The sequence below is a fragment of the Trachypithecus francoisi genome, unplaced genomic scaffold, assembly GCF_009764315.1.
Source record: "Trachypithecus francoisi isolate TF-2019V2 unplaced genomic scaffold, Tfra_2.0 Lachesis_group6, whole genome shotgun sequence".
Taxonomy (NCBI): Eukaryota; Metazoa; Chordata; class Mammalia; order Primates; family Cercopithecidae; genus Trachypithecus; species Trachypithecus francoisi.
Window position 1 is genome coordinate 110537597 of NW_022681471.1, and position 24752 is coordinate 110562348.

Here is a 24752-nt window from a genome sequence, read left to right on the forward strand (position 1 = left end):
TGTTCTTCTATGCTGTTCACTTGTTAAGGTCGATGAGTACATGAACGGGCTAGTAAGTGCAAACATCAGTTATGAGTCTGCTGCTTATTTCATCATTGTTCATGAGTACAGGTTAAGCATATCTACTTGCTTCATGTCAATACTCAATGGATTCTACTAAAAGAGGAAATAAAATGAAAAAATGCTACAGACTACTACATTTGCTACAGACAGCTACAGACTGCTACATTTGGGCATTAAGATCTTAGAAGGGAATTCTGTCATGTATTACAACATGGATGACATGTTTTGAGGACATTACACTAAGTGAAATAAACCAGTCACAGAAGCACAAATGATGTATGATTTGTCAAATTCAAACAGAGTAGAATAATGGTTTCCAGGGTCTGGTGATGGAGGAAATGCAGAATTGCTTTTTGATGGCTATTAAACTTCAGTATATTTAAAATGAAGAAGTTCTAGAATTTTGCTGCACGTTTGCATATAGTTAATAGTACACTTAGAAATTGTTAAGAGAGTAAATCTAATGTTATGTGGTTTTCTTTCCACAATAAAAAAAAATTATAACAATAACCGAAAGAGCAATAAAGTATGACAAAACGAAATGAGAGGAAAAACAAAACACATGCACATACATGCACATACATGTACACATACAAAAATACACACTGGGGGCCGGGCCTGGTGGCTCACGCCTGTAATCTCAGCATTTTGGGAGGCCGAGGCAGGTGGATCACCTGAGGTCAGGAGTTCGAGACCAGCCTGACCAACATGGAGAAAACGTCTCTACTAAAACTACAAAATTCACCAGGTGTGGTGGTGGCACACACCTGCAATCTCAGTTACTCGGGAGGCTGAGGCAGGAGAATTGCTTGAACCTGGGAGGCGGAGGTTGTGGTGAGCCAAGATTGTGCCACTGCACTCCAACCTGGGCAACAAGAGTGAAACTCCATCTCAAAAAAAAAGAAAAAAAAAATACATACTGAGTTCCAAACACTAATGTTTCTGAAATATTTATCAGGTGAAGAGAAGCATTATTTGGCAAATTTGCATAAAATATTTCCCAAACATATGCCCCCTTTCAGCAAAACATGTCTTTACAAAGAGATTTCCTGAAATCTATTATCCTGCATATATCAGTAGCAACATTAATCCACTTAATTTACAAAAAAGGCAAATATTATGTTTAGTATATACATATACACTTTTTTCATTCTAATAAATATAGACGCATTTTGTAATTCTAAAGTTTTACTCTTGTTAGAGGTTTTTATGAAAAATAGGAAAAGTATGTGTAGCTATGAATGTCAAAAATAAGACATTTGTTTTTCATTTCCTACAACTGCGAGATGACGGAAAATGAATTTATATATAAATATATTCATGGTGTATACCATATTTATAAAACTCCACAAAACATCAGTCTTTAACTAAATAGTGAAACCATGTATTCCAATATTTCACAGCGTTCTCCATAGTTTTCTGTGCAACTGTCGAAGGGTTCCTTCTTTTATCTTCTGTTGAAATGCTTTATGGAGATTAAAGCTTAACTTCAGAACTTCAGAATAAGCAGCAGAGAATGAAATAGCTTGGAAGAGACAGAGATGTGCAAAATCATCAGCTGTTTCTAAAGATGTATGGCAAAGCTCAGGATTGAAAATTGAAGTTGAATGTGGCAACTTAACAGACACAGAAGAGTTTTTCTTTATACAGTACATCCAAATTTCTTTTAGAAGATGTTTTTTGAAAGAATTCTGGTGACGGAAAAATTATTTGAAACTTGGAAATAACGCAAAATATGGGCAGCAAGTCCACTCGATGTCACATGGTGATAATGGCCATCTGAAGATTATGTAAAGAAATGTATTTAATTTGTATTAAATCTTAATGAATTTATATGTATATATAAGAACAAATGAGTTGAATAACGTTTACAATTATTGTTTTTATAATTTCATAATTTCATAAAACACTTGAATGTACCTTTTGGAAACTTATACTTACACTGCCAACTGTTATGGGATATTGTGAAAATATTCATATGGAAATAAACTGTTTACTCCTGACAAATCCAGTATATTCTTAGGCACATGTCTTTTAGGCACATGCCTGCCTGAAAGTTCTCATACTTTGAGAATAAAATCTGATTGGATTAAATTCACATTCTCTGGGAAGGAAATGGCCTACAATTCTTGACACCTTTATTTCTGAATTTAGATAGATAACAATAGAGACATATTATTCAGCTATTGACACAATTTCTTAACATCTAACTTTATCAGGGCAAAAGGTATTTCTTTATTATTTAACAGATAGGATACTATTATATACAGCCTGTCATACACTTGCAAGGTCAGAAATGGACCTTTGTATTTTATTAATGTTTTAGACATTTTTGTATTTGAAGATAGGAGAAATTATTCATTCTGTCAACTTAAAAGGCATAATACAGCAGCATTGATTGAAAATAGAAGACATCTGTAATCCCAGCACTTTGGGAGGCCGAGACGGGTGGATGACGAGGTCAGGAGATTGAGACCATCCTGGCTAACATGGTGAAACCCCGTCTCTACTAAAAAATACAAAAAACTAGCCGGGCAAGGTGGCGGGCGCCTGTAGTCCCAGCTACTCGGGAGGCTGAGGCAGGAGAATGGCGTGAACCCAGGAGGCGGAGCTTGCAGTGAGCTGAGATCTGGCCACTGCACTCCAGCCCGGGCGACAGAGCGAGACTCCATCTCAAAAAAAAAAAAAAGAAAATAGAAGAAATTTAACGAAAGATAAGAGTTAAAACAATTCATACCTTAATTTAGGCATTTATTAAACTTCCAAAATGCACTAATATTATTTGACAGAAATCATTTAGTTCTGCACTTGCCATTGATTACATTAAGGTTATGAAACTTTCAAAATGCACTAATATTATTTGACAGAAATCATTTAGTTCTGCGCTTGCCATTGATTACATTAACGTTCTCTACAGCTTTTTAAATCTCTCAATATAATTCTAAATATAAACCTCCTAAATAATGAATATTGGGGTTTAATATTCATGACGTTAATCTCCTCCCAAAATTGAACCTTGAAATCAAGTTGTCTCCTTTCAAAAGCATTGTTAGGAAGTTAAAAATTTGACTAAATAAAATAAATTGATTTTTTAAGACAAAATAATGGTCAATTTGATTGAAGTTTTACACTGAAACATTTGTTTTGTTGTATTGATAGAATTTTCCAAGTGAATACATAAAATAGAGAAATAGTAACTAAATGGGAAGAATGGTATATTTTTAAAAATCAAATTTTATGTAAACATTGCAATTTTATCTTTCATCTAATTTATCAGTATTTTAATGCATCTTACATTTGGCAATTTGGTTTTACCAATTTATATTTCAAAAATGTATATAATTAAAACATCATAAGAAAAAATTTGTTCACACAGCCTTTTTCATTATTTTTTTGAAATTTATAGATGACATAATTGTTCATATTTATCTTTTAAAAAAATCAGATTAAAAACCTCAAATTGGTTTCATCTATGACTTGAGCTAATGCTGAACTTAATGCCTGAAGTTGCTTCTTAACACATGCATTTCTCTATGTTTCTGTTACACGTTCTTCCTCGCTTCTATGGTTCATTACCCCTTCATTTGATAATTCAGCACTAGCCTCAGCATTATTCTCATCATGTTCATCATGTTCGTTTTCCGTCGGAGGAATGACTAGTGATGGAGGTGGAGAGGGGGTAGACATCACAGTTTTTAACTCTTCTTTGGTCTTTTCCAAGTCTTCCTGGGTTGCAAAAGCTTTGTGTTGCCACTCAGTAGCTTCCTCTTCCTTTTTCTTCTTGGCTTCTTCTAGAAGTGCAATCTTGGCAGTGAATTCAGCAAGTGCTGCTAGCTGCTCCTGATTCATCTGGTCGGCAGCTTGTTTTGCTATGGCAGACTTCGCCTCTTCAGCAGCTCAATGCTCCTTTTCAAGCCGCTCTGCTTCCTATTTTGCTCGTTTTCATTTTTGATCCAGTTCTAGAGCTTTTTGAGTCTGTTCTTCTAGTTCTTTCTGGGCTTTAATTGTCAGTTCTTCAATTTATTTTAGCTCTTCCTTTTCACGTTCTATTCTTTTCCTTTTCCTTTTCTGCTATTTCTCTTTTCTTCTTTTCATTCTCTAATTGTGCCCTTTCCAACTGCTTCTGATGTTTCTCCTCCCTAGTCTGAGCCTTCATCTGTTGTACTTTAATAGTATCAGGCTTCCTTCTTTGCATGTATAGTTCATAGTTTCCCATACATAAGGCCAAAATCCCCTTATTGATTCTCAGACGAGGTGCATAAAAAACAAAATCAGGTGCCTTTTTGTCTGTTGGCTTTACAACAAAGTTTTTGTCATTAAATGAAATATTTCTGATTTCACTCCAGGGAAAACCAATTTTAGGTGTTAACTTGTCATCATGCTCATAAACATTCAGACTCAAAGCATCAACACCTAGCCACAATTCAGTTCCCTTTTTATTTTTATTCTCATATTTTTTATTTTATTACTATTATTATTTTTTGAGATGGAGTCTTGCTCTGTCACCCAGGCTGGAATGCAGTGGCGTGATCTCGGCTCACTGCAACCTCCACCTCGCGGGTTCAAGTGATTCTCCTGCCTCAGCCTCCTGAGTAGCTGGGATTACAGACGCAAGCCACCAAGCCTGGCTATTCTTTTGTATTTTTAGTAGAGACGGGTATCCCTCATGTTGGTCAGGCTGGTCTCGAACTCCTGACCTCGTGATCCGCCCGCCTCGACCTCCCAAAGTGTTGGATTAAAGGAATGAGCCACCACGCCCGGCCCCCTTATTTTTTTATTTCAAAATAGTTGACACCATATATTTCTAGATCTTGTGCAATCTTCAGCTATTCCATCAAAGAATCCTCCCTTAGCGTTACTCTATGTTCTTCATGCCCGTTCTGTATTCTTTCTTTCCACTGTTCTTTTGTTAGTTTGTGTTGTTCCAATACATGCTGGGGTAGGAGTCTATCATTAGTCAGGTAGCCTGGCTTATGAATCTCTTTATTATAATCTCCATACTTGGCTTGGACTGCACAGGAAGCCAAAATAACTGCAGTTTTTGGAGGGCAATATATTTCATCCTTTAAGATGGCTTCTTAAACTTGCAGGAAGAGTCTCTGGATTATTTCTTGAATTAATTCCTCAGAAACATCTTCAGGAAAAATTTAGCTCTAAACTTGAACTGTAAAGGATTCTCTTTTTTAACATCTTGCTGTGTCACCTTTTTATTTAGTTTAAGCCATGTAGGATAACTTTTGCTGTCTACATACAGCAGCCCAAAAAAACAGACCTCACGCTAACCAACTGTTTTCACCACCTGGTCAAAAAGTTGTCTGCCAGCTGTATTGGGCACAAAATGATGTTCTTCATGCTGAGAATGTTAAAGCAGTTCGTGATAAGTACAAGAGTGTGCAACAGATTCGACAAGGCAATACAAAGCAGTGTATCGATGAGTTTGAAGCAATATGAGAGCTGTTATTTTGCATATATGTTCTGCATAAGCTGAACCACCAACAGAGAAAAGCAGGCCTTTGCGGATATGATGGAATGCATCTCACCTTGTCAAAGCACTTATACCAGTTTGACTGTGCTAGCTGAAAGACAAATTTAAGGGGAGCTCTTCAGCATTAAGGCAGTATGATATCGTGCTTGGTTTTCTTTTACTTTTGGTCCAGGGAATGGAGAATGGTGTTCCATTGCCTCCTTTCACATTCTTTCTTTTTCTTTTTATTTTCTGTTGAAGATTAACACTAATTAGCATGTCTGACAAATGCGTATGTGTGGTTTCAGTTCTATGTACATTTTAAAGGATAATGGTGAACATTTTAATGGGTTTCCCTTGCCTCTTCCATATTTAACCTGTATATATTTCCACATTCTATCTCACTCACATTTTCTCAGTGTGCCCTTCTCATATCTGCCATGCCCATAGCCGTAATTCCACCATCATACAGATCAGGCAGTGTTTAAAATGATGGTAGGTAGCAGAGTGGACAGTCTTGGATCATTATGTAGAATAAGGCTATGAATCATGAAAGAGATTAGAACATTTAATAATGTATGTACAGCTGGTGGTTAGTTTTTTAAATCCAAATTTAATTACCTAATTGGATATTTGATATTTGGTTATCTAATCACAGTCATCTTTAACAGCTACACTGATTGGTGGATTATCTCCTGTAATCCTTTGATGACTTTTTTTGCCTACCGTTTCACAGAGGTTTGGACAGCAGTAGTAGTTCCCTAGGACAGTTTATTGATGAAACAGTCTCTGCAAGAGTTTCAAAGTTTTGTTCTTTTGTAGACTGATTTAGAAAAACAGATGATTAATAAAAGAAAATATACATTTGTTGGTAACTGATTTTAATTATTTTTTAAAACCTGGACCTTTCTGGATGGGCAGCATATAAAAATGTCAGTCCTGAGGAGGAGACAACAATACTACCTCACTACTACACCCGCGATGACTGGTTGTTCAAACACAATGGAGTGTGTAAGCTATATGTTTTATAATTCATAATGATAGTCTCAATCACCGAGAAATACTTTTGAAATTTCATTTTTCCTCAGAATATCTTAAGAGTGCTAAATTTTTAGCTGCCATTTTATTGAGCCAAACTGTGGGATTCTGATTTGCGTTAAAATTGTAAGCTCCTCACTGGTATACTATCATCCTGGAGGGGTGCTATATGGCTGAGGGAGAGTGAGAAAGAGAATAAGAGAGAGAGAGTGTGTGTGTGTTTATGTGTGTGTGTATGTGAGAGAGAGAGAGATGCTAATCTTGTAGCATATGAAGAATGCCTGTACCTTGATATGATAGTTACATAATCAATTTAATATATTTGGTTTCTAGATCACTGTGCTTATTGTTTTCAATATCTAATTAAAATACTTAAATTTGGTTTGTTAATTCTATTTTAGAAATTATAATTTTAGTTTATATTAATTTCAATTATATCTTACTGAAGAAATCTTTCCAGTTAGGAGGCTCTAATATTCACATGTTCTAATACTTTGTTTATTGTAAAACAGCTAAATTTGGAGACACATAAAGCCTTGTTTACTCTATGTGGTTCAGCTACTCTCCATTTAGTATTACACACTCAAATTTACATTTATCTATTAAAACTGCCATTTTATTAAACATTTTCATGCACAGTAGATTCAAGTTGTGTCTGAAAATAACGCTTGTGCTTTTTTGATTTTGCTGACTTGAAAGGATTAATCTGGGCAGACATTATGAAAAAGAAAGGTTGCATTTAATATATTTTTTGAATTTTGTAGAACAAAACATAGCTGGTGAACCTTGAAGTAACTGTTGTACCACGGTTGTGCATATGCTTCAGAATCCTATGGAAGAGAATGTTTCTACTTGCAGTACATCAAAGAATGGATGGCAGACCCTACTATTCGTGTTTTGAAACATAAATATTCACTTTAAAGAAATTGCCATAATAGATAAAAACCTGAACTGTCATTGGATTTCCTCATTTTGAATTATGTGCATTACCACAGCTACATCAGTTTGATACAGTATTGAAAAATTATCAGATATATTTTGCTGTTTATGATCTATTTGTAGATTAGGATTTAAATGAATTTAATCCCCCTTTTAAGGCTGTGTGAATTTTTCTAAACAAGAACCATTTGCAATATGGATTTTCTTTCGTTTGTTTGTTAGTTTGTTTGTTTGTTTGAGACAGAGTTTTGCTTTTGTTGCCCAGGCTGGAGTGCAATGGCACGATCTCAGCTCACTGCAACCTCTGCCTCCCGTGTTCAGGCGATTCTCCTGCCTCAGCCTCCCAAGTAGCTGGGATAACAGGCATGTGCCACCACCCCCGGCTAATTGCAATATGGATTTTCAAAGAGATTAAACCAATTATAACTTATTATTACAGTCTCGCGCACATGTTCATATAGTCAATGTAAAAATGCACTAATGAGTATTTGGTAAATCCCAGTAGGCTTTTACCAGTAGCATAATTTTGTGTTGTACAATTAAGTTACAACTACATCTCTAATTTTGGATAATATTCATTGGTTGACAACAAAGTGACAAAAGCTTATGCCAAAAAAAAGCCTCAAATTAATTGAACGTATTTATGGTGTACAGTATGATGCTTCAATGTGTGTATATATTATATAACATCAATCAGGAAATTACAACATCCATGACTTCAACATAATTTTTTTGTGGTGACAACATTCAGTCTTCTATCTATCTTGAAATATATGCTGTATTATTATTTGCTGTAGTCACCCTACTGTGTAATAGAACACCAGAATATTCTTCCTGTCTAACTGTACCATTGTATCCATTGACCAACCTCTTCCATTCCCCCTCTCCTTTCTACCCTCCTCAGCCTCTAGTAACCACTATTTTACTCTCTAAATCTATAAAATCAGCCTTTTTAGATTCCACATATGAGTGAGATCATGTGGTATTTGTCTTTTTATGTCTGGCTTATTTCACTTCATATAATGTCCTCCAATGTTCATTCGTGTTGCCACAAATGACAGGATTTCATTCTGTTTTATGGCTGAGTAGTATTCTATTGTGTATGTATGTATGTATGTATGTATGTATGTATGTATGTGCATATATGCACAAATCAGGGAAATTACCGTATATATGTATATGTACATATACACATTTTCTTTATCCACTTATCTATAGATGGGCATTTGTATATTGGCTATTGTGAATAGTGCTGCAACAAGCATGGGAATGAAAATATCTCTTCGACATACTGATTTCATTCCCTTTGGATATATACCCAGTAGTGGGATTCCTGGATCATATAGTAATTCTATTTTTAATTCTTTGAGGAACTTCCATCACCAATGGTGTTTCAGAGTTAGTTCTCTTTTCTCAATGGCCTCACCAGCATTTGTTATTTTTTTGTGTTTTAGATAATAATCATTTTGACTGGGGTAAAGTATATATCAATGTGGTTTTGATTTGCATTTTCCTTATGTTTAATGACCTTGAGAATTTTTTCATGTTATCTGTTGGAAATTTAAATGTGTTATTTTGAAAAATGTCTATGCAGGGCTTTGTTCTCTTTTTTTTTTTTTTTGACTTAGTCTCGCTCTGTCACCAGGCTGGAGTACAGTGGCATGATCTCAGCTCACTGCAACCTCCACATCCCAGGTTCAAGAGATTCTCCTGCCTCAGCCTCCCCAGTAGCTGGAACTACAGGCGCATGCCACCACGCCCAGCTAATTTTTGTATTTTTAGTAGAGATGGAGTTTGACCATATGTCCAGGATGGTCTTGATCTCTTGACCTCATGATCCACCCGCCTCGGCCTCCCAAAGTGCTGGGATTACAGGGGTGAGCCACTGCACCTGCCCTGACTCATTTTTTAATCAGATTATTTAGTTTTATACTATTGAGTTGTTTGTATTCCTTATATATTCAGATATTAACCAGATACATAGCTTACAAATACTTTCTCCCATTCTGTAGGTTGCCTCTTCACTCTATTGATAGTATCCATTGCTCTGAAGATGCTTTTTAGTTTGATGTAGTCCCATTTGTCCATTTTTGCATTAGGCGCCTGTGCTTTTGAGGTCTTATACAAAATATCCTTGCCCAGCCCAATTTCATGAAGAGTTTCCTCTATGTTTTCTTTTAGTAGTTTCATAGTTTTGGTTTTACATTTAAGTATTTAATCCAATTTGAGTTGATTTTTGTGTATGGTGAGAGATAGGGATCTAGTTTCATTCTTCTGCATGTGGATATACAGTTGTCCCAGCACCATTTATTGAAAAGACTGTCTTTTCCTCCATGTCTATTATTGGCATTTTTGTCAAAAACAAGTTGGTTGTAAATGCATGAATTTATTTCCAGGCTGTCCTCTCTGTTTTATTGGTCTGTGTGCCTGTTTTTATGCCAGTACTGATCTGTTTTGTTTACTGTAGCTTTGTATATTTTGAAGTCAGGTAGTGTGGTGTCTCTAGCTTTGTTTTTTTTTTTTTTTTTTTTTTTGCTCAAGATTGCTTTGGCTGTCTGAGGTCTTTTACAATTGCACATGAATTTTAAGATTGTTTTTTCTGTTGCTGTGAAGAATGACTTTTTTTAAAGAGTCTCACTCTGTTGCCCAGGTTGGAGTGCAGTGGCATTATCTTGGCTCACTGCAACTTCCGCCTCCCAGGTTCAAGCGATTCTCCTCAGTCTCCCTATTAGCTGGAATCACAAGTGCCCACTACCACACCCAGCTAATTTTTGTAGTTTTAGTAGAGACAGGGTTTCACCATGTTGGCCAGGCTGTCCTCGAACTCCTGACCTCAGGTGATCCACCTGCCTCGGCCTCCCAAAGTGCTGGGATTACAGGCATGAGCTGTCACTGGTATCTTGATAATGATTATATTGAATCTGTAGATTGCTTTGGGTAATGTGAACATGTTAATAATATTAATTCTTCCAATCCATGAACAGGGGATATCTTTTTATTTATTTGTGTTCTCATCATTTCCTTTATTTTCTGAGACAGTATCTCACTCTGTCACCTAAGGTGTAGTGCAGTGGCATGATCACAGCTCATTGCAGCCTCAACTTCCAGGGCTGAATCGATCCTCTCACCTCAGCCTCTTGAGTAGTTGGTTGGAAGTACGGGCATGCACCACTATGTTCAGCTAATTTTTTTCTAACTTTTTATGTTTTTGTGGAATCAGAGTCTCACTATGTTGCCCAGGATGGTCTCAAACTCCTGGACTCAAGCAATCCTCCACCTCAGCCTCACAAAGAGTTAGGATTCGATTTCTTTCATCAATGTTTTATAGATTTCATCATAAATATCTTTCAGCTCCTTGGTTAAGCTTATTTCTAGAGGTTTTTTTGTTTGTTTGTTTTCTTTTTCTTTTTCTTTTTTTTTTGTAGCTACTGTAAATGGAATTGCTTTCCTGATTTATTTCTCAGATAGTTCACTACTGGCATAGAGAAAGCTACCAATTTTTAACCACTCTTATCTTCACTTCACAGTTGCAAATAGTTTTTACATTCATTGTCTCCATCTTTATCTATTTAAGTTGCCTATGAGATAGTTTGGACAGGTAAAATTATCGCCACTTTTACATTTTGGATAAATAATCTCAGGCACAAAATATATAAATGACTTTCCTCAAGATTGCTATGCAATCAAGTGGTGGAGTCAGAACTTATTCTCCAGTTCAGATCTTGAATAGAAGGCCCTGGAACACACAGTTTATGTTTAGAAATAGTTTGTTATCATAACACAATACCTTCTTTAAAGCATTGATAATTTAACTTCCTTCTAATTTATTAGAGCTTGTAGTTTTTCTATGTTATTCAATTTACTAAAATATTTCATAAGTGATAACTAAGATTTTATATGGAGTCAAACTGTTCTGTTCCTCTAATGCTTGGAAAAATGAAATATGACCAGCTGTCTGAATGTACACATGAAAAATTTCAATGTGTGTATAAGGGAAAATTCTGGTGATTCCAAGGATGAGATAATTAAATCAATTTACCTTTGCAAAGGGAAACTGTTCTGGGAATTATTAAAGGTGGTTAAATTGCATAGCTTTCCCTCCACAAGCTGTCAACACTAAAGAGATTAAGACTTCATTTGCAAGCTTTATTTTTAATGTAAAATGACAGTAATTGACATTTTAAAACTGTATGGTACAGTACTCTACATGACACAAGTAGAAACTTGTACAGCTCTGGAGCCTAGCTCTTGTACATATTTGCTCCACTTGTCTATTACAAGATCTGGGGTGTTTTTAGTAGTTGAATCTTTTAAATATTATCTTCCCTATTAGAATGCAAAAACACTGCTTGTGATGATACTAAGGAAAATCAACTTAAGGACACAGAGTACACATTACTTTTGACTACTGATCCTCCTTTAAAACTGAAAGAGCTTGTATTCTCAAAGTATAATACTCTATGAACCACTTGCCCATTTGCATAATTTGCTTTTCAGTGCAAAGTATTAGGCCCTGACCCAGATTACCTCAAAGTGAATTGTCAGCAAGCCGATAAAATATTGAGCAGATGGATGTCATTTTTCAAAATTAGGCTTTCTTTGACAATAATCATTCTTGATGTTCTATGATAATAAGAATCAGTAGGAAGAATTCATCAAGCATTTCCTTATGTAGACAGGTATATAGCTTACATAGAAACCAAAAGATGACTGACAAAAAGCAGAAAACTCTTCCTAATTTCAAAAAAGAAATGTGGGTACATACATATATATAGTAATACAGCTCCTTGAAGTCCAAAAAGACAATATATTTATCTTTGCTAAGCATATTACAGAATCCTTCCTTTTTACTCTATGTGAGTCTGGGAAGTTTTCATGTCCATTCCCAGTTTCTATGCATTGTAGTTTTGAAGGCATAAAAAGATAATCGTATTTTATAAAGAATAATCTGCCTCTTCAATTAATGCCCCATGCTAAATTTGAAATTTACATCCTACACACCACTCTGGTTACAAAATAATTAATTTGATTCAGATGTTTAATTAAGCATGACAAGGAGGCTTTAGTTTTAAGTTAAGAGAGAAAAAAAATGAAAGAGTTGCCTTGGAAAAGCCTAGAGCATATTTTGCAGAGCATCTTGGAACAAACAGTTTTAACTGAAAGACTTAGCCTATTCCTTTGATGACTTCATTAACAAGTCAAAATATTCAGACCCATGAGGCCTATGACAGAGAATACTCTAGTAGCTAGATGTAGGACACATAGAATTTGGGCTTTTTGATCAAATTGTAATAAATATATTTAATTAAGCAGGCTTTGCCTGGGGAATTAAAAGAAAGAAAAGAAAAGTGCCTCTTATTTATTTTTGAACCAATGTTTCCTCATTCTATGTTAACTGAAAGGATCTTTTATTTATAGATATTATTATGACCTCCATAATACATCCATTATACACATATTCACTTTCTTTTTGCTCTATTTTATTGTACAAACTCTTTTTGTTGATGTTCAAAACTGTAATTAAAGCCAAGTCTTCATGTTTTCCCCTTTACTAACACTTACATTTCGTTGTATGCAAAAGAACAAAAGAGTGAATCTTATCATGGTGATTTATTTGATTCTCAACTTTAGTGACATGTACATCTGTACCCACATAGAATGGGAAGAAATCAGTGAACATTCACAGAAATGGCATAAATGCAAACTTGAATTTTTAAAAATGCAATATTCATTAGACAATCTGCAATTGTTTTTTGTATTTTTTTAAATTTTCATTTACAACAATATTTCCTGTAGAATTATAGTCACTATTAATAAGTCACAAAATGTCAAATTGGCTGATGAATACTCTCATATCTCAGATTTACAGCAGTAGCTATGCTCAAAGTTGAAAGATGTTTTTAAACAGGCAGCAGTTTTATACAAATCCTTACAAATAACTCATGGATACAAAGTCAGGTGATGAACTTAGTTTAATAATATTTAACTGAGGGAAAGGAGGGAAATCCATGGTAGTCACAGATGTATATGGCATGATGTTGAAATCTCAGCTCTGGGGAAGATGTTTCAAGTCCCAGAGTTTCTGATTTTCTCATATGCTCTATTTCTCCTCTCCAGCCCTCCTAAAAGCCAGTGAAAACCCACCACTGTTACTAGTGGCAGAATGTTGTATCTATCACCTAATATCTGATAGAAAAAATCCACTTGAACTATTGTTCTACTGACATAGTATTCCTGGTGTAACAGTAGGTTGTGTGACCATTCTCTCTCTATCTTCAAAAATGTCTTAGGATTTGAATCTAGTCCAATCTTACTTGCAACATTAATTCAAGGAATCATGGGTGTGTGCTGGATTCTATTAAGTCCTTCTGAGTACTGGGAACTATAGACTAAGCACCTGTATTTCATTGTCAAAGTGGTTTATCAAGTGACGAGTAATTAGTATTGATGAGATGCAACTGCATCAGAAAATAGATACCAATTTTGTACTCTGAAGGAGCTATGTGACTAGCAAGGTATGAAAGTTGAAGAGACTTCAGAGCCACTCAGTTTCTGGAACAGAAGTGGTCTGTGCCAATCCAATCTCATCTAGTAAGATCACACATATTCTAAGGATGGAGTGACCGGGGCATGGGAATTTGTGCTTATGAATCATAAAACGATGATTATGTTGTTGCTGTGCATGCTGTGTTGCTGCCTGCCCTGTATTCCTTCTTCAAATTAATAAACTTGATGTTGGGTGAAGTCTAACATGTCTCATGAGTTTGTCAAGCCGAACTTAGAGCACTCTTTCTGGTTTATCAGAGTGGACACTGTATACATCTATTTCATTGAGCTTCTACTTCATATTAAAAGTGTATCTTTGGCTTTCCCATTTGATTTTAGTTTTTCCTGCTTCTCATGCTATTCTTTTGCTTTCAATTCAAAAGCCCTTGCTCCTTCTCCCATCCCTTAAACTTGTAAATTTGGCACTGAAGTGAATGGATCAAATTGTTAGACTTACACAGATCTGGATGTGCATCCTAGCTTTGCAACTCAAGGGCAGTTTTAGGTAGTGAAAATTAGTTAACCTTTGGAGATTCAATTTCTTATTGGTATACTAGGTCCTATATATCTCATAATTTTATTTAAATTGTATAACACATATAAAGTTATTTTAAATGGATAAGTGGCTTAATGAATGAGAACAAACCAGTAAATATACTTACATGAACTTATATGTTGCAAAAATTAAGAATAACTGCCATCTATCTTTGTATCTTATAATACCTGACATGGAGGAGCCCTGTATCTATTAGGACATATACTGTGCCATATTTACATAGATTATATTATACAAACTGTCACTATAAACACTATATTCATTTTATAGAGGAAAATTAGAAGCTTTGAATTTTTTAATAATCTGAACTTTATTAAATATGATTGCTAGGAATTGAGGACAATTTATCAATTTTATCAAGAGCATTGTGTCAATATAATCATATTTAATTTTCAAAACAACCCTGTAATTACTGTTATTATTCCATTTCACAGATGAAAGAAGTGGATATTTAAAAGAATTATTAGCATGTAATGGAGCAAGTATTAAAATCCAAGTGTGTATGACTCTAAAGTCTATAATCTTTCAATTAATATGCTGCTATGAATGATTCAGTGACTAGAACATAATATGGAAATGATATACATTTGATGAATGACTACATAACACGTTTATAGTTTGCTCTTTAGGAGTAATATGATTTTATTCTCATTCTCTAGTGGGAGTGCCACTTCAATCAACCTGTGGATGACACAAAAACATCTGGCAGATATTCCAATCACTTTATATTAACATTATTTATTATAGAGAGTTTTCAGCACCTAGAACCCCTAAAATAAAATTCAGAATGTCCTGTGTTGTCTAAGACCAGGTATAACAAGGAAAAATATCCTGATTTTACACGTAAGATTTTTAAGTGCTTCTTTTAGATAGAGACGAAACTGTTATTTTAGTGAATTATATTTAAAAACACTGCTACAACATTGATTATAATACCTTGAAAGGTACAAAAATTCAAATATTTCAGGTAAAATAGGATAGCAGACAATTACATTACAGAAAAGTGTGGGAGAACAGAAAGCAGAATTTCTTTGATTGACATAGAAAACTTTGAATGATGTAACAAAGCCAAAGATAGATGTTTAAGAAAGATCGTATAAGACAAAGGGGAAAAAATGCTATTTGTCATAGGAAGAATTGTGTCCCCCCAAAAGATATATGAAGTCCTAACCCTAAGCACCTTGGAATGTGACACTACTTGGAAATAGAGTTTTTGCAGATGTAATCAAGTTAAGATAAGGTAATTAGGGTGAGCCTTAATCCCATATAACAAGTGTACTTAAAAGAAAAGGGAGAATCGCTTGAACCTGGGAGGCGGAGGTTGCAGTGAGCCGAGATCGCGTCGCTGCACTCCAGCCTGGTGATAGAGCGAGACTCCTTCTCAAGAAAAAAAAAAAAGAAAAGAAAAAGAAAAGGGAAATGTGAACATACTCATGCACAGAAGAATGCCAACTGAAGACAGATACATGAGAGACGACAGCCATGTGAAGATGGAGGTGGAGATTGGAGTTATGCTGCTACAGTGAAGAAACGCGTAGGGCTACCAGAAGTTGAAAGAGGAAAGGAAGAATTCTGACCCAGAGGCTTCAGATGGAGTGTGGCCTTGCTAATATCTGATTTCAAACTTCTGGCCTCCAGAATTTTAAGACAATAAATTTATCCTGTTTTAAGTCACCAAGTTTGTGAGACTTTCTTACAGCCACCCTAAAAACTAACACAATATTTTAAAAATCTTCATTGTAAAGAAAAATATCTCTACACTTATCTGTTCATGGACCAGAGTGTACAGAGTTATTTTGGAGTGGAGAGTTGTGAAACTCTCAATTTTCACTCTGTAAATATCTTAACATGGTATGTTCTCATTCTTGACAAAAATTTGAAGTGAGAATGAAATTTTTTTCACTGATTTATAAATGTGTGATAACATGATTTTTCTTTGTCTTCAATGATAATTTTTTTTTTTTTTTTTTTTTTTTTTTGAGACGGAGTCTCACTCTGTAGCCCGGGCTGGAGTGCAGTGGCCAGATCTCAGCTCACTGCAAGCTCCGCCTCCCGGGTTTACGCCATTCTCCTGCCTCAGCCTCCCGAGTAACTGGGACTACAGGTGCCTGCCACATCGCCCGGCTAGTTTTTTTGTATTTTTTTAGTAGAGACGGGGTTTCACCGTGTTAGCCAGGATGGGATAAATATTTTTTTCTTATTGCTCTGTTTATTCGAATATTGATCTACTAAGAGCAAAGAAAGGTTATGCTAATCTATATATTCCTCTGAATTACCAAGGTTATTTCAGGCCTTAGCCTCAGTTATTTGATGATTCTTTTAAATTCACATTTCATTTTGATGTGTGGTCCTGACCAGAGAATATGACCAGAACACAGTGGTTTAAATAGCATAACTTATTTGTGTAAGTTACTTATTGCTGTGTAACAAATTACCCCAAACTTTAATGGCTTAAACCAACATGCATTGTCTCACAATTACTGTGAGTCAAGAATCCAAACATGACTTAACTGGATCCTCTGGCTTTAGGCTGCTCTCAAAGCTGTAGTCATCTACAGACTCAACTGGGGAGGATCTGCTTCTTACTATATGTGTGTGTGGTTGTGGCAGGATTCAATTCTTTGTGGGCTCTGAGATTGAAATTCCTCATGAGCTGTTGGCCCAAGTTTTTCCTTGTTTCCCTCACATGTGGACCTGTCTTTAGAGCATCTCAAAACATGGCCACTTGCTTTATCATCAAAAGGGCAAGAGAGAATAACAGCAAAAAATAGAGTTCCAGCAAGGTGGAAGGAACAGTCTTTTGTAACCTAATCAGACCAGTGACAACTCTTCACTTTTGTCATATTGTATTCATTAGAAGAAAATCACTAGGTCCAACCCATATTCAAGGAAAGGAGATTACACAGGGGACATGCATACCAGGAAACAAGGATCACTGGGAGCCAAACCTACCATACTCTTGTGTGATCAAATGATAAATATGCCTAATATGATTAAATGATACCTATGTATTGAAATAAAAAATAATAAGTAGCTTTTTATAAACTGAAATCAATAAGTAGGTATAATTTTCTTATGGAATACTTTTTAATAAGTAACACAGGAATTACATAAATTGCAATGAAAAAGTGAAAGAGACTGAATAAGAATTGCAGGTTGGAATTTTGGCAAATCACATATCAATGCCAAGCATTTAGCCAAGAGTTTTATATATTCTGTATTGCATGAGAGCAAAAGTTTTTAAGTCATACATCTATGAGTTCATATTCAGGGTCAACCACCACTTACTAGTTGTTTTTTCATCTATAAAGTGAGGGTCCTAATTCCTGCACATCAGATATTTAAATCTGACCTCACATATAAGGTACTTAACCTGCTTAAATAATTTCATGAGTATTATTATTTTAAGATGATTATTTGCTCTATAATAAAAGACTTGGGAGAATGGAGTTATTTAAACAGAAGAGGTGTTTTCATATCAGTTAAAATAACTATTAATGTCAAGAGTAACACTGGGCAGAGGTAGAAGCCTCATTTATGTCAAACAAAGATGCTAAAAATCATTATACAGGTAAAAGTTCTGCCAGAAACTGAAACAAATGGAGCTGAAGGTAAGGACAGGAAACAAGTTTGGGGAGTTGACATTTCATTCAGGTGTAAAGAGATAGAATCGTGACATGTTGTAGTGATCCTGACAATGATGTCCTTCTACCTAGGGATTGGTTTTATTGATGTTCAAATACAAGACAGTTTTTGGCTCATTTCATCCTAAATATTCACCTTGAAATCAGGTAGATTGTTTGCCTCCACGAGTCAGTCCAATTTTTCATTCCTCCCGTATCCACTCCATGAGTGGTTTCTTTCAGTGGTAAGAAGTGGAACATTGGGGATGCGACACAAATTTGGAGTGATGAGATAGTGCCAGAAAGGACTTCTATCCATTTCCCTTCAAATGTTTCCCTTATTTGGTTCTTCATGGACTCACTGGCCCATGGACATAAGACCCTTTGAAAGAACAATAAGTACACATGTCCTACTATTTGCCAGGCATACTCATGAATAACACATGTACCATATTACTTATGACTTTATGAGTCAGTGAGTATATCATTCGTATAGAAGCGAAATCTGAATATGAGAGGAGTTAGGAGATATACCTAAAATCACATAACTTGCCATTAACAAATATTGGGATTAAAAGTAGGTTTTCTTGCTCCAAGGAATATGAGTTCCACTACAATCCTTGTACTTATAAAATGCTAGAATTAGGGTCAGATTTGATTGATTTAAGAGATAACCGGGGGCGGAGCAAGATGGCCGAATAGGAATAGCTCCAGTCTCCAACTCCCAGCGCGAGTAACACAGAAGACCGGTGATTTCTGCATTTTCAACTGAGGTACTGGGGTCATCTCTCTAGGGAGTGCCGGACAATCGGTGCTGGTCAGCTGCTGCAGCCTGACCAGCGTGAGCTGAAGCAGGGCGAGGCATCGCCTCACCTGGAAGCGCAAGGGGGAAGGAAATCCGTTTTCCTAGCCAGGGGAACTGAGACACATAACACCTGGAAAATCGCGTAACTCCCACCCCAATACTGCGCTTTAAGGAAACAGGCACACCAGGAGAATATATCCCACACCTGGCCGGGAGGGTCCCACGCCCACGGAGCCTCCCTCACTGCTAACACAGCCGTCTGCGGCGATCTATCCGCAAGGCAGCAGCGAGGCTGGGGGAGGGGCGCCCGCCATTGCTGAGGCTTAAGTAGGTAAACAAAGCCGCTGGGAAGCTCGAACTGGGTGGAGCTCACAGCAGCTCAAGGAAACCTGCCTGTCTCTGTAGACTCCACCTCTGGGGACAGCCCACAGCTGAGGTCCAATAGGGAAAGCAGCGGGGGCGTGCAGAGGCGAACGACTCTGTCTGACAGCTTTGGGGAGAGCCGTGGATCTCCCAACGCGGAGGTTGAGATCCGAGAACGGACAGACTGCCTGCTCAGGTGGGTCCCTGACCCCTGAGTAGCCTAGCTGGGAGACATCCCCCACTAGGGGCAGTCTGACACCCCACACCTCACAGGGTGGAGTCATCCCTGAGAGGAAACTTCCAAAGGAAGAATCAGACAGGTACACTCGCTGCTCAGCAATATTCTATCTTTGGCAACCTCTGCTGCTGATACCAGGCAAACAGGGTCTGGAGTGGACCTCAAGCAATCTCCAACAGACCAACAGACAGTCCTTCTGACTGTCAGACGGAAAACTATCAAACAGGAAGGACACCTATACCAAAACCCCATCCGTACGTCACCATCATCAAAGACCAGAGACAGATAAAACCACAAAGATGGGGAAAAAGCAGGGCAGAAAAGCTGGAAATTCAAAAAATAAGAGCGCATCTCCCCCTGCAAAGGAGCGCAGCCCATCGCCAGCAACGGATCAAAGCTGGTCAGAGAATGACTTTGATGAGATGAGAGAAGAAGGCTTCAGTCCAGCAAACTTCTCAGAGCTAAAGGAGGAATTACGTACCCAGCGCAAAGAAACTAAAAATCTTGAAAAAAAAGTGGAAGAATTGACAGCTAGACTAATTAATGCAGAGAAGATCATAAACGAAATGACAGAGATGAAAACCATGACACGAGAAATACGTGACAAATGCACAAGCTTCAGTAACCGACTCGATCAACTGGAAGAAAGAGTATCAGCGATTGAGGATCAAATGAATGAAATGAAGCGAGAAGAGAAACCAAAAGAAAAAGAAGAAAAAGAAATGAACAAAGCCTGCAAGAAGTATGGGATTATGTAAAAAGACCAAATCTACGTCTGATTGGGGTGCCTGAAAGTGAGGGGGAAAATGGAACCAAGTTGGAAAACACTCTTCAGGATATCATCCAGGAGAACTTCCCCAACCTAGTAGGGCAGGCCAACATTCAAATTCAGGAAATACAGAGAACGCCACAAAGATACTCCTCCAGAAGAGCAACTCCAAGACACATAATTGCCAGATTCACCAAAGTTGAAATGAAGGAAAAAATCTTAAGGGCAGCCAGAGAGAAAGGTCGGGTTACCCACAAAGGGAAGCCCATCAGACTAACAGCAGATCTCTCTGCAGAAACTCTACAAGCCAGAAGAGAGTGGGGGCCAATATTCAACGTTCTTAAAGAAAAGAATTTTCAACCCAGAATTTCATATCCAGCCAAACTAAGTTTCATCAGTGAAGGAGAAATAAAATCCTTTACAGATAAGCAAATGCTTAGAGATTTTGTCACCACCAGGCCTGCCTTACAGAGACCCTGAAGGAAGCCCTAAACATGGAAAGGAACAACCGGTACCAGCCATTGCAAAAACATGCCAAAATGTAAAGACCATCGAGGCTAGGAAGAAACTGCATCAACTAATGAGCAAAATAACCAGTTAATATCATAATGACAGGATCAAGTTCACACATAACAATATTAACCTTAAATGTCAATGGACTAAATGCTCCAATTAAAAGACACAGACTGGCAAACTGGATAAAGAGTCAAGACCCATCAGTCTGCTGTATTCAGGAGACCCATCTCACATGCAGAGACATACATAGGCTCAAAATAAAGGGATGGAGAAAGATCTACCAAGCAAATGGAGAACAAAAAAAAGCAGGGGTTGCAATCCTAGTCTCTGATAAAACAGACTTTAAACCATCAAAGATCAAAAGAGACAAAGAAGGCCATTACATAATGGTAAAGGGATCAATTCAACAGGAAGAGCTAACTCTCCTAATATATATGCACCCAATACAGGAGCACCCAGATTCATAAAGCAAGTCCTTAGAGACCTACAAAGAGACTTAGACTCCCATACAATAATAATGGGAGATTTCAACACTCCACTGTCAACATTAGACAGATCAACGAGACAGAAAGTTAACAAGGATATCCAGGAATTGAACTCATCTCTGCACCAAGCGGACCTAATAGACATCTATAGAACTCTCCACCCCAAATCAACAGAATATACATTCTTCTCAGCACCACATCGCACTTATTCCAAAATTGACCACATAATTGGAAGTAAAGCACTCCTCAGCAAATGTACAAGAACAGACATTATAACAAACTGTCTCTCAGACCACAGTGCAATCAAACTAGAACTCAGGACTAAGAAACTCAATCAAAACCGCTCAACTACATGGAAACTGAATAACCTGCTCCTGAATGACTACTGGGTACATAACGAAATGAAAGCAGAAATAAAGATGTTCTTTGAAACCAATGAGAACAAAGATACAACATACCAGAATCTCTGGGACACATTTAAAGCAGTGTGTAGAGGGAAATTTATAGCACTAAATGCCCACAAGAGAAAGCAGGAAAGATCTAAAATTGACACTTTAACATCACAATTAAAAGAACTAGAGAGGCAAGAGCAAACACATTCAAAAGCTAGCAGAAGGCAAGAAATAACTAAGATCAGAGCAGAACTGAAGGAGATAGAGTCACAAAAAACCCTCCAAAAAATCAATGAATCCAGGAGTTGGTTTTTTGAAAAGATCAACAAAATTGACAGACCGCTAGCAAGACTAATAAAGAAGAAAAGAGAGAGGAATCAAATAGTCGCAATAAAAAATGATAAAGGGGATATCACCACCGACCCCACAGAAATACAAACAACCATCAGAGAATACTATAAATGCCTCTACGCAAATCGACTAGAAAATCTAGAAGAAATGGATAATTTCCTGGACAATTACACGCTCCCAAGACTGAACCAGGAAGAAGTTGAATCCCTGAATAGGCCAATAACAGGCTCTGAAATTGAGGCAACAATTAATAGCCTACCCACGAGAAAAAGTCCAGGACCAGATGGATTCACAGCTGAATTCTACCAGAGGTACAAGGAGGAGCTGGTACCATTCCTTCTGAAACTATTCCAATCAATAGAAAAAGAGGGAATCCTCCCTAACTCATTTTATGAGGCCAACATCATCCTGATACCAAAGCCTGGCAGAGACACAACAAAAAAGAGAATTTTAGACCAATATCCCTGATGAACATCGATGCAAAAATTCTCAATAAAATACTGGCAAACCGGATTCAGCAGCACATCAAAAAGCTTATCCACCATGATCAAGTGGGCTTCATCCCTGGGATGCAAGGCTGGTTCAACATTCGCAAATCAATAAAGTAATCCAGCATATAAACAGAACCAAAGACAAGAACCACATGATTATCTCAATAGATGCAGAAAAGGCTTTTGACAAAATTCAACAGCCCTTTATGCTAAAAACGCTCAATAAATTCGGTATTGATGGAACGTACCTCAAAATAATAAGAGCTATTTACGACAAACCCACAGCTAATATCATACTGAATGGGCAAAAACTGGAAAAATTCCCTTTGAAAACTGGCACAAGACAGGGATGCCCTCTCTCACCACTCCTATTCAACATAGTGTTGGAAGTTCTGGCTAGGGCAATCAGGCAAGAGAAAGAAATCAAGGGTATCCAGTTAGGAAAAGAAGAAGTCAAATTGTCCCTGTTTGCAGATGACATGATTGTATATTTAGAAAAACCCATCGTCTCAGCCAAAATCTCCTTAAGCTGATAAGCAACTTCAGCAAAGTCTCAGGATACAAAATTAATGTGCAAAAATCACAAGCATTCTTATACACCAGTAACAGACAAGCAGAGAGCCAAGTCAGGAATGAACTTCCATTCACAATTGCTTCAAAGAGAATAAAATACCTAGGAATCCAGCTTACAAGGGATGTAAAGGACCTCTTCAAGGAGAACTACAACCACTGCTCAGTGAAATCAAAGAGGACACAAACAAATGGAAGAACATACCATGCTCATGGATAGGAAGAATCAATATCGTGAAAATGGCCATACTGCCCAAGGTTATTTATAGATTCAATGCCATCCCCATCAAGCTACCAATGAGTTTCTTCACAGAATTGGAAAAAACTGCTTTAAAGTTCATATGGAACCAAAAAAGAGCCCGCATTGCCAAGACAATCCTAGGTCAAAAGGACAAAGCTGGAGGCGTCACGCTACCTGACTTCAAACTATACTACAAGGCTACAGTAACCAAAACAGCATGGTACTGGTACCACAACAGAGAAATAGACCAGTGGAACAGAACAGAGTCCTCAGAAATAATACCACACATCTACAGCCATCTGATCTTTGACAAACCTGACAAAAACAAGAAATGGGGAAAGGATTCCCTATTTAATAAATGGTGCTGGGAAAATTGGCTAGCCACAAGTAGAAAGCTGAAACTGGATCCTTTCCTTACCCCTTATACGAAAATTAATTCAAGATGGATTAGAGACTTAAATGTTAGACCTAATACCATAAAAACCCTAGAAGAAAATCTAGGTAGTACCATTCAGGACATAGGCATGGGCAAGGACTTCATGTCTAAAACACCAAAAGCAACGGCAGCAAAAGCCAAAATTGACAAATGGGATCTCATTAAACTAAAGAGCTTTTGCACAGCAAAAGAAACTACCATCAGAGTGAACAGGCAACCTACAGAATGGGAGAAAATTTTTGCAACCTACTCATCTGACAAAGGGCTAATATCCAGAATCTACCAAGAACTCAAACAAATATACAAGAAAAAAACAAACAACCCCATCAAAAAGTGGGGAAAGGATATGAACAGACATTTCTCAAAAGAAGACATCCATACAGCCAACAGACACATGAAAAAATGCTCGTCATCACTCGCCATCAGAGAAATGCAAATCAAAACCACAATGAGATACCATCTCACACCAGTTAGAATGGCAATCATTAAGAAGTCAGGAAACAATAGATGTTGGAGAGGATGTGGAGAAATAGGAACACTTTTACACTGTTGGTGGGATTGTAAACTAGTTCAACCATTATGGAAAACAGTATGGCGATTCCTCAAGGATCTAGAACTAGATGTACCATGTGACCCAGCCATCCCACTACTGGTATATACCCAAAGGATTATAAATTACTCTACTACAAAGACACATGCACACGTATGTTTATTGCGGCACTATTCACAATAGCAAAGACTTGGAATCAACCCAAATGTCCATCTGTGACAGACTGGATTAAGAAAATGTGGCACATATACACCATGGAATACTATGCAGCCATCAAAAAGGATGAGTTTGCGTCCTTTGTAGGGACATGGATGCA

General features: G+C 37.0%; 1 pseudogene; it reads right to left on the bottom strand.

Annotated features, from left to right (window-relative positions):
• Positions 1 to 3504: 3504 nt before the first annotated feature.
• LOC117077821 lies at positions 3505 to 5415 on the bottom strand (annotated as a pseudogene).
• Positions 5416 to 24752: the final 19337 nt, after the last annotated feature.